The sequence below is a fragment of the Drosophila virilis genome, unplaced genomic scaffold, assembly GCF_030788295.1.
Source record: "Drosophila virilis strain 15010-1051.87 unplaced genomic scaffold, Dvir_AGI_RSII-ME tig00001837, whole genome shotgun sequence".
Lineage (NCBI taxonomy): Eukaryota > Metazoa > Arthropoda > Insecta > Diptera > Drosophilidae > Drosophila > Drosophila virilis.
The window spans coordinates 435,519-446,307 of record NW_027212861.1 but is presented as its reverse complement, the minus strand read 5'-3'; positions in this window follow the sequence as shown (position 1 = coordinate 446,307).

The following is a 10,789-nucleotide window of genomic DNA, read 5'->3' as shown; positions in this document are numbered from 1 at the left end:
TGCTGATCAAGAATATAGATACTTTATGGGGTCGGAAAATCTTCCTTCTACCTGTTACATACATTCACATTTTGCTGAATTACATTATACCCATTTTATCCATTTTCAATGGGTTCACGGTATCGATATCGATTTGTATCGATTGCTTGGAAACGTAGGAAGTTATCGATTGTTGAAACAAACTCGAACTACGCATGTACTTAGAGGATCTACAGCTAAAATTTCAAGGATCTAGCTCGTATAGTGACTAAGATCTTGCGTTCATACATACGGACGGGCGGACGGACAAACGGTCAGACGGACATGGCTAGATTGACTCGGCTATTGATACTGATCATGAATATATATACTTTATTGGGTCACAGCAGCCTTTTTCTGCTTGTTATATACATTTACGTTTTGCACAAATATAATATAAACTTTTTTTCCATTTTTAATGGGTTTGGTGTATAAAATTAATAAATTTCCTTGGCAGGTTTCGAGCTCCCGACTAACCGTACCACTTGCCACCGCCGCCACATAGTAATACGGACAATAATATAATAAAAATTATAATGCTGTTGATAAATACGAAGCAGACGCGCATAAATGTGTGTGTGTATATGCATACAGATATTCTTCGAACTTGCGTTGGTGCCGCAAACACGTTTTTCTTAACCAATCTTCGTGAAATTTTCTGCAGTATTCCTTATTGTAGCATAGAATATCTGTGTATTCTCTAAAAGTAAATTGCATGAAAATTGTAGCTTTTATTGGGGATGTATGGAAGTTCTGTTATTATATTGATTTATAGCTATCAGTTAGTAGCGGGAAGGTAGCGATAGGTACAAGAATGATACTTGATATAAATATATTATTCTATTGTAAACACGTTAATTTTGGTGGACCTAGCACTTATTATTTACCAAATTTAATCAATAAACAGGATTTCGATATCGAATTGTATCGATTGCTTGGAAACCAAGGAAGTTATCGATTATCGGAAACAAACTCGATATACGCAATGTGCTAAGAGGATCTACAGCTAAAATTTCACGTCTCTAGCTCATATAGTTACTAAGATCTTGCGTTCGTACATACGGATGGTCGGACGTACAGACGGCAGACAGACGGACATGGCTAGATTGACTCGGCTATTGATGCTGATCAAGAATATATATACTTTATGGGGTCGGAGAAGCTTCCTACGACCTGTTACACACATTTACATATGGCAGAATTAAAAATACCCATTTTATCCATTTTCAATAGGTTCAGGGTATCGATATCGATTTGTATCGATTGCATGGATATGTAGGAAGTTATCGATTATCAGAAATTAGCTCGATCTGCGATGTACTAGAGGATCTACACCTAAAATTTCACGTCTTTAACTCTTATAGCTACTAAGATCTTACGTTCATACATACGGATTGACGAATAGACGGACAGACAGACGAACATGGCTTGATTGACTCGGCTGTTGATGCTGCTCAACAATTTATATACTCTATGGGGTCGGAAAAGCTTCCTTCTACATGTTACATATATTTACATTTTGCAGAATTACAATATACCCACCTTATCCATTTTCAATGGATTCAGGGTATCGATATCGATTTGTATCGATTGCTTGGAAATGGAGTCAGTTATCGATTATCAGAGTCTAACTCGATCTGCCAAGTACTAAGAGGATCTACAGCCAAAATTTCACTTCTCTAGCTCTTATAGTTACTGAGAACTTACGTTCATACATACGGATTGACGAATAGACGGACAGACGGACGGACATGGTTAGATTGACTCGGCTGTTGATGCTGATCAAGAATATAGATACTTTATGGGGTCGGAAAATCATCTTTCTACCTGTTACATACATTCACATTTTGCTGAATTACATTATACCCATTTTATCCATTTTCAATGGGTTCAGGGTATCGATATCGATTTGTATCGATTGCTTGGAAACGTAGGAAGTTATCGATTATTGAAACAAACTCGAACTACGCATGTACTTAGAGGATCTACAGCTAAAATTTCAAGGATCTAGCTCGTATAGTGACTAAGATCTTGCGTTCATACATACATATGTACTTTATGGGGTCGGAAAAGCTTCCTGGTACCTGTTACATACATTTGCATTTTGCAGAATTACAATATACCCATTTTATCCATTTTCAATGGGTTCAGGGTATCGATATCGATTTGTATCGATTGCTTGGAAACGGAGGAAGTTATCGATTATCGGAAACTAATTCGATCAGCGCATGTACTATTAGGAACTACAGCTAAAATTTCACGTCTCTAGCTCTTATAGTTACTAAGATCTTGCGTTCATATATACGGATTGACGAATAGACGGACAGGCAGACGGACATGGCTAGATTGACTCGGCTGTTGATGCTGATCAAGAATATATATACTATTTTGGGATCGGAAAAGATTCCTTCTCCTGTTACATACATTTACATTTTGCAGAATTACAAAATACCCATTTTACCCATTTTAAATGGGTTCATGGTATCGATATCGATTTGTATCGATTGCTTGGAAACGGAGGAAGTTATCGATTATCGGGAACAAATTCGATCTGCGCATGTACTATTAGGAACTGCAGCTAAAATTTCACGTCTCTAGCTCTTATAGTTACTAAGATCTTGCGTTCATATATACGGATTGACGATTAGACGGACAGGCAGACGGACATGGCTAGATTGACTCGGCTGTTGATGCTGATCAAGAATATAGATACTTTATGGGGTCGGAAAATCTTCCTTCTACCTGTTACATACATTCACATTTTGTTGAATTACATTATACCCATTTTATTCATTTTCAATGGGTTCAGGGCTCTAGCTCATTTCAAGGCTCTAGCTCTTATAGTGACTAAGATCTTGCGTTCATACATACGGACGGGCGGACGGACAAACGGTCAGACGGACATGGCTTGATTGTCTTGGCTATTGATACTGATCAAGAATATATATACTTTATGGGGTCGGAAAAGCCTTCTTCTTTTTGTTACATACATTTACGTTTTGCACAAATATAATATACCCTTTTTCCATTTTCAATGGGTTAAGGGTATAAAATAAATAAGTTCCCTTGCCAGGGTTTGAGCGCGCAACTAACCGTACCATTTGCCACTACCGCCACATAGTAATACGGACAACAATACAATCGCAATTATAATCCTCTTGATAAATACGAAGCAGACCCGCATAAATGTGTGTTATACATGCATTCAGATATTCTTCGAATTTGCGCTGGTGCCGCAAACATGAGTTTCATAACCAATCTTCGTGAAATTTGCTACTGTATTCCTTAATGTACCATAGAATATCTGTGTATTCTCTAAAAGTATTTGTATCGATTGCTTGCAAACGGAGGAAGTTATCGATTATCGGAAACAAGCTCGATCTACGCATGTACTAAGAGGATCTACATCTAAAATTTCAAGTCTCTAGGTCTTATAGTAACTAGGATCTTACGGTCATACATACGGAAGGACGGACGGATAGACGGACAGATGGACATGGCTATATTGACTCGACTATTGATGCTGATCAAGAACATATGTACTTTATGGGGTCGGAAAAGCTTCCTGGTACCTGTTACATACATTTACATTTTGCAGAATTACATTATACCCATTTTATCCATTTTCAATGTGTTCAGGGTATCGATATCGATTTGTATCGATTACTTAGAAACGGACGAACTTATCGATCATCGGGAACAAATTAGATCTGCGCATGTACTATTAGGAACTAAAGCTAAAATTTCACGTCTCTAGCAATTACAGTTACTAAGATCTTGCGTTCATATATACGGATTGACAAATAGACGGACAGGCAGACGGACATGGCTAGAATGACTCGGCTGTTGATGCTGATCAAGAATCTATATACTTTTTTGGGATCGGAAAAGATTCCTTCTACTGTAACATACATTTACATTTTGCAGAATCACAATATACCCATTTTATCCATTTTCAATGGGTTCAGGGTATCGATATCGATTTGTATCGATTGCTTGGAAACGGAGGAACCTATCGATTATCGGCAACAAATTCGACATGCGCATGTACTATTAGGAACTACAGCTAAAATTTCACGTCTCTAGCTCTTATAGTTACTAAGATCTTGCGTTCATATATACGGATTGACGAATAGACGGACAGGCAGACGGACATGGCTAGATTAACTCGGCTGTTGATGCTGATCAAGAATATATATACTTTATGAGGTCAGAAAAGCTTCCTTCTACCTGTTACATACATTTACCTTTTGCAGAATTACAATATACCGATTTTATCCATTTTCAATGGGTTCTGGGTATCGATATCGATTAGTTACTAAGATCTTGCGTTCATACATACGGACGGGCGGACGGACAGACGGTCAGACGGATATGGCTAGATTGACTTGGCTATTGATGCTGATCAAGAATATATATACCTTATTGGGTCGGAGAAGCTTCCTACGACCTGTTACACACATTTACATTGTGCAGAATTACAAATACACATTTTTTCCATATTCAATAGGTTCGGGGTATCGATATCGATTTGTATCGATTGCTTGGAAATGTAGGAAGTTATCGATTATCAGAAACTAGCTCGATCTGCGAAATACTAATAGGATCTTCACCTAAAATTTAGAGGAAGTTATCGATTATCGGAAACAAACTCGATCTACTCATGTACTAAGAGGATCTACAGCAAAAATTTCACGTCTCTGGCTCTTATTGTTACTAAGATCCTTGCGTTCATACATACGGATTGACGAATACACGGACCGACAGTCGGACGTGGCTAGATTGACTCGGCTGTTGATGCTGATCAAGAATAAATATACTTTATAGGGTCGGAAAAGCTTCCTTCTACATGTAACATACATTTACATTTTGCAGAATTACAATATAGCCATTATACCCATTTTCAATGCTTTCAGGGTATTTATATCGATTTGTATCGATTGCTTGGAAACCGAGAAGTTATCGATTATTGGAAACAAACTCGATCTACGCGTGTACTATTAGGAACTACAGCTAAAATTTCACGTCTCTAGCTCTTATAGTTACTAAGATCTTACGTTCATACATACGGACGGACGGACGGACAGATGGACATGGCTAGATTGACTCGACTTTTGATGCTGATCAAGAATATATATACTTTATGGGGTCAGAAAAGCCTTCTTCTACTTGTTACATACATTTACCTTTTGCACAAATATAATATACCCTTTTTATTTAGGGTACAAAATAAATTAGTTCCCTGCGCAGGGTTCGAGCTCGCAACTAACCGTACCACTTGCCACCACCGCCACACAGTAATACGGACAACAATACAATTGCAATTAAAATGCTGTTGATAAATACGAAGCAGACGCGCGTAAATGTGTGCGTACATGCATACAGATATTCTTTGAATTTGCGCTGTTGCCGCAAACACGTGTTTCTTAACCGATCTTCGTTAAATTTTCTACAGTATTCCTTAATGTTGCATAGAATATCCGTGTATTCTCTAAAAGTAAATTGCATTAAAATTTTAGCTTTTATTGGTGATCAATGGAAGTTCGGTTATTATATTGATTTATAGCTATCAGTTAGTAGCGGGAGGGTAGCGATAGGTATAAAAATGATACTTGATATAAATAAGCTATTCTATTGCGAACATGTTAATTTTGGTGGACCTAGCACTTATTATTTACCAAATTTAATCAATAAACAGGATTTCGATATCGATTTGTATCGATTGCTTGGAAACGGAGAAAGTTTTCAATTATCGGAAACAAACTCGATCTACGGATGTACTAAGAGGATCTACAGCTAAAATTGCACGTCTCTAGCTCTTATAGTCACTAAGATCTTGCGTTTTATTTATGGGGTCGGTTAAGTTGCCTTCTAACTGTTACATACATTTCCATTTTGCACAAATACAATATATATATATATATATATATATAATTTTATCCATTTTCAATGGGTTCAGGGTGTCGATATCGATTTGTTTCGATTGCTTGGCAGCGGAGGAAGTTATCGATTATCAGAAAATTACTCGATCTGCGATGTACTGAGTTTGTGCATCTAAAATTTCACGTCTTTAGCTCGTATGGTTACTAAGATCCTTGCGTTCATACATACGGACGGACGGACAGGCAGACAGACAGACAGACGGACATGGCTTGATTGACTCGGCTGCTGATGGTGCTCATATATATAAATACTTTATGAGGTCGGAAAAGCTTTCTTCTACCTATTACATACATTTACATTTTGCACAAATACAAAAAACCTATTTAATTTATTTTCTGTGGGTTCAGGGTATAAACAAAAGTAACTTCCCTTGGCAGGGTTCGAACTCGCAACTAACCGTATAACTTGCCTCCGCCTCCACTCAACAACACTAATAACCGAGTATTAGTGAGAGAAAAAAAAATTAACATAGTTATTCAGAAAACAATAGAATCGCAATTATAAATGTTGATAAATATGAAGCAGAGCCGCATAAATGCGTGTGTACATGCATACAGATATTCTTCGAATTTGCGCTGGTGTAAAAGCGGGAAGGTCGCGATAGTTATATGAATGATACTATTCTATTGTCAACATGTCAATTTTGGTGGATCTAGCTCTTATTATTTACCAAATTTACTTAAAAAACAGGATTTCGATGTCGATTTGTATAGATTGCTTGGGAACGGAGCAAGTTATCGGTTATCGGAAAGAAACTCGATCTGCGCATGTACTAAGAGGATCTACTGCTAAAATTTCAAGTATGTAACTCTTATAGTTACTAAGATCCATGCGTTTATACATATGGTCGGACGGACAGACGGACGGACATGGCTAGATTGACTCGGCTCTTGATGCTGATCAAGAATATATATAATTTATGGGGTCGGAGAAGCTTCCTTCGACCCGTTACACACATTTACATTTTGCAGAATTACAAATACACATTTTTTCCATATTCAATAGGTTCAGGGTATCGATATCGATTTGTATCGATTGCTTGGAAATGGAGGAGGTTATCGATTATCAGAAATTAACTCGATCTGCCATGCACCAAGACGATCTACAGCTAAAATTTCACATCTCTAGCTCTTATAGTTATTCAGATTTTACGTTCATACATACGGATTGACGAACAGACGGACGGACATGGCTAGATTGACTCCGCTGTTGATGCTGATCAAGAATATAGATACATTATGTAGTCGGAAAAGCTTCCTTCTACCTGTTACATACATTTTGCTGAATTACATTGTATCCATTTTCAATGGGTTCAGGGTATCGATATCGATTTGTATCGATTGTTTGGAAACGTAGGAAGTTATCGATTATTGAAACAAACTCGAACTACGCATGTACTAAGAGGATCTACAGCTAAAATTTCACGGTTCTAGCTCTTATAGTGACTAAGATCTTACGTTTATACATACGGACGGGCGGACAGACAAACGGTCAGACGGACATGGCTAGATTGACTCGGCTATTGATGCTGATCAAGAATATATATACTTTATGGGGTCTGAAAAGCCTTCTTTTACTTGTTACATACATTAACGATTTGCGCATATTTAATATACCCTTTTTATCAATTTTCAATGGGTTAAGGATATAAAATAAATAAGTTCCCGTGGCAAAGTTCGAGTTCGCTACTAACCGTACCACTAGCCGCCGCCGCCACATAGTAATACGGACAACAATATAGTCGCAATTATAATGCTGTTGATAAATACGAAGCAGACGCGCGTAAATGTATGTGTGTACATGCATACAGATATTCTTCGAATTTGCGCTGGTGCCGTAAACACGTGTTTCTTAGCCGATCTTCGTGAAATTTTCTACAGTATTCCTTAATGTAGCATAGAATATCTGTGTATTTTCTAAAAGTAAATTACATTAAAATTTTAGCTTTAATTGGTGATCAATGGAAGTTGGGTTATTAACTTGATTTATAGCTATCAGTAAGTAGCGGGAAGGTAGCGATAGGAATAAGATAGGAATAAGAATGATATAAATACACTGTTCTATTGTAAACATGTAAATTTTGGTTAATCTAACTTTTATTAATTAACAAATTTATTCAATAAACACGATTTCGATATCGATTTGTATCAATTGCTTGGAAGCAAGTTATCGATTATCGGAAACAAACACGATCTACGCATGTACTAAGAGGATCTACAGCTAAAATTTCACGTCTCTAGCTCTTATAGTTACTAAGATCTTGCGTTCATACATACGGACGGACGGACGTACAGACGGTCAGACAGACATGGCTAGATTGACTCGGCCATTGATGTTGATCAAGAATATATATAGTGACATATCCATAGTCGCACCCACCCTTTAACATAACTTAGCACATAAGCATAAACACAAGTATAAACATTTTTAATATTGTAAACAACGAGCCTGGTGATAACATCGACATTGGTCAAGATCAAACTGTCCCCCTTTGGTAGACATAAACAATTCACCCTAAATATCACGCCACTGTCAATGTTCCCATCAGAGCACTATCCCACGCATAATTGCTGACGCAGCTCAAACTTCACTCAATTTTGACTCAAACTCTCTCAAAGCGAAGTTTGCTAAGCGACCGCAACAGTTAGATAAATTAGTTCATATTCGGGAAGCAAATCTGAATGTACTCAACAAAAGTAGCCGTTAAGTGAAAATAATAAATTGAAATATATTTTTTTATAGAAACCTAAACGTCCGTAAGTTCATCGAGGAGCTCGAGAATAAATCTTTTGTTATATTAAATAAGTTAGCACTAGAAAACATACCTAGCAATACAACCCTTTATACAAATGCTATGAATAACACAATCAAAGATGTTATTACAAAAAAATTACCAGATAGGCTTTTCATGATGTTAGCCAGACACGACATTACGTCGACACAAAAACTAAAGCAAGTAGCTCAAAGAGAGGGATTATATAAAAATAGCGTTACTGAAAAACCTAAAAATAATAATGTTCAGGGAAATCCAAATAACAATCGTAGGAACATGGGAAATTATCAGCAAAATGCTAACCCAACCACCATTTCAAGTGGTTATTCCAACACGAATCAGAGTTATCACGCACAAAATAAACAGCACAATAAGTCCGAAGACAATCAGAAAGCTCACCACGAGTTCCAACAGAAATTAAGTCAAGGTAGATACCAAAATCCCTTAAGCTACCAAAATCAGTCCCATTCACGCTTGAATGCACCAAACCCTCCGACTAAACGTCAAAGAGATAGTAACAGTGGGCAGATGAAAATGGATACATCCGAAAATTTTCATCAGCAAGCCTCGGACCAAACAGAAGATATCCATTCATAAAATTGATTTTAAATGACGAAGTTCTAAAATGTGTCATTGACACAGGTTCAACCATAAATCTAATGAAAACAAACCGCTTAAATTTTCCATAAATGGTGTAATTGAATTAAAACAAAGTATACGATTAGGAGCAAGCAAAATTTGTTCGAGCAAACAAAAATTCTATATTCACGACTTCTCAGAGCATTATGATGTTCTGATTGGGAGAGAATACCTTGAAGCATGTCAAGCAAAAATAGACTTTGCACAAGGATCCGTAACCTTAGGAGAATTTAACTTTTGTTTTAGATATAATGACGAAGAGGTCGAAGAGGACATGACCGCACAAGAGTGCCTTGATCCACCATCAACAGAGGACAGACCATTTACCTTCGCTATTAATAACAAATTAATAGAAAACAATGAGTTTAGGCTGGAGCACCTAAACTCAGAAGAAAAAGATAAAATAAAAAAAGTTTAACACGAATTTCGTGATATCCAGTACCATGAAGGTGACAATTTGACTTTCACTAGTACAATTAAACACAAAATTCTAACAAAACATGAGGACCCAATTTACAAGCGTCCATACAAATATCCTCAAATATACGATGAGGAAGTAAATAAACAAATAAGCGATTTGATAAAACAAAATATCATACGTAAATCCAAATCCCCTTACTGCTCACCAGTAATAATCGTTCCAAAGAAAAACGAAAGCAAAAGTTCCGGTTAGTCATAGATTACCGCAATCTCAATGAACTAACTATTAATGATAAATACCCTATCCCGATCATGGATGAAATATTAGACAAACTTGGAAAATGTCAATATTTCACAACCATTGATCTAGCCAAAGGCTTCCACCAAATCCAAATGGATCCTGGTTCAATACCCAAGACCGCATTTTCGACTAAACATGGCCATTACGAGTACACTCGCATGCCATTTGGTCTTAAGAATGCACCTGCAACGTTCCAACGTTGTATGAACAATCTCTTAGAAGATTTAATTTTTAAGGATTGTCTGGTCTACTTAGACGACATTATTATTTTTTCCACTTCATTGGAGGAACACATTTTGTCGCTACAAAAGGTATTTAAGAAGCTTAGAGAAGCTAACTTAAAACTACAGTTGGATAAATGCGAGTTTATGAGAAAAGAAACTGAATTTCTCGGTCACATCATCACAACTGAGGGTATAAAACCAAATCCCAACAAGATACAAGCAATTGTCAAATTCCCAATTCCAAAAACCCCAAAAGAAATTAAATCATTTCTAGGATTATGTGGTTTCTATAGGAAATTTATACCAAATTTCGCTAATATAGTAAAACAATTAACACTTAAATTAAAAAAGGAGCAAAAATCAATATAAAAGACAGAGATTACGAACTAGCGTTTGAAAAGCTAAAAGTACTCATAACATCCGACCCAATTTAAATATACCCTAACTTCGAAAAACCATTTTCATTAACTA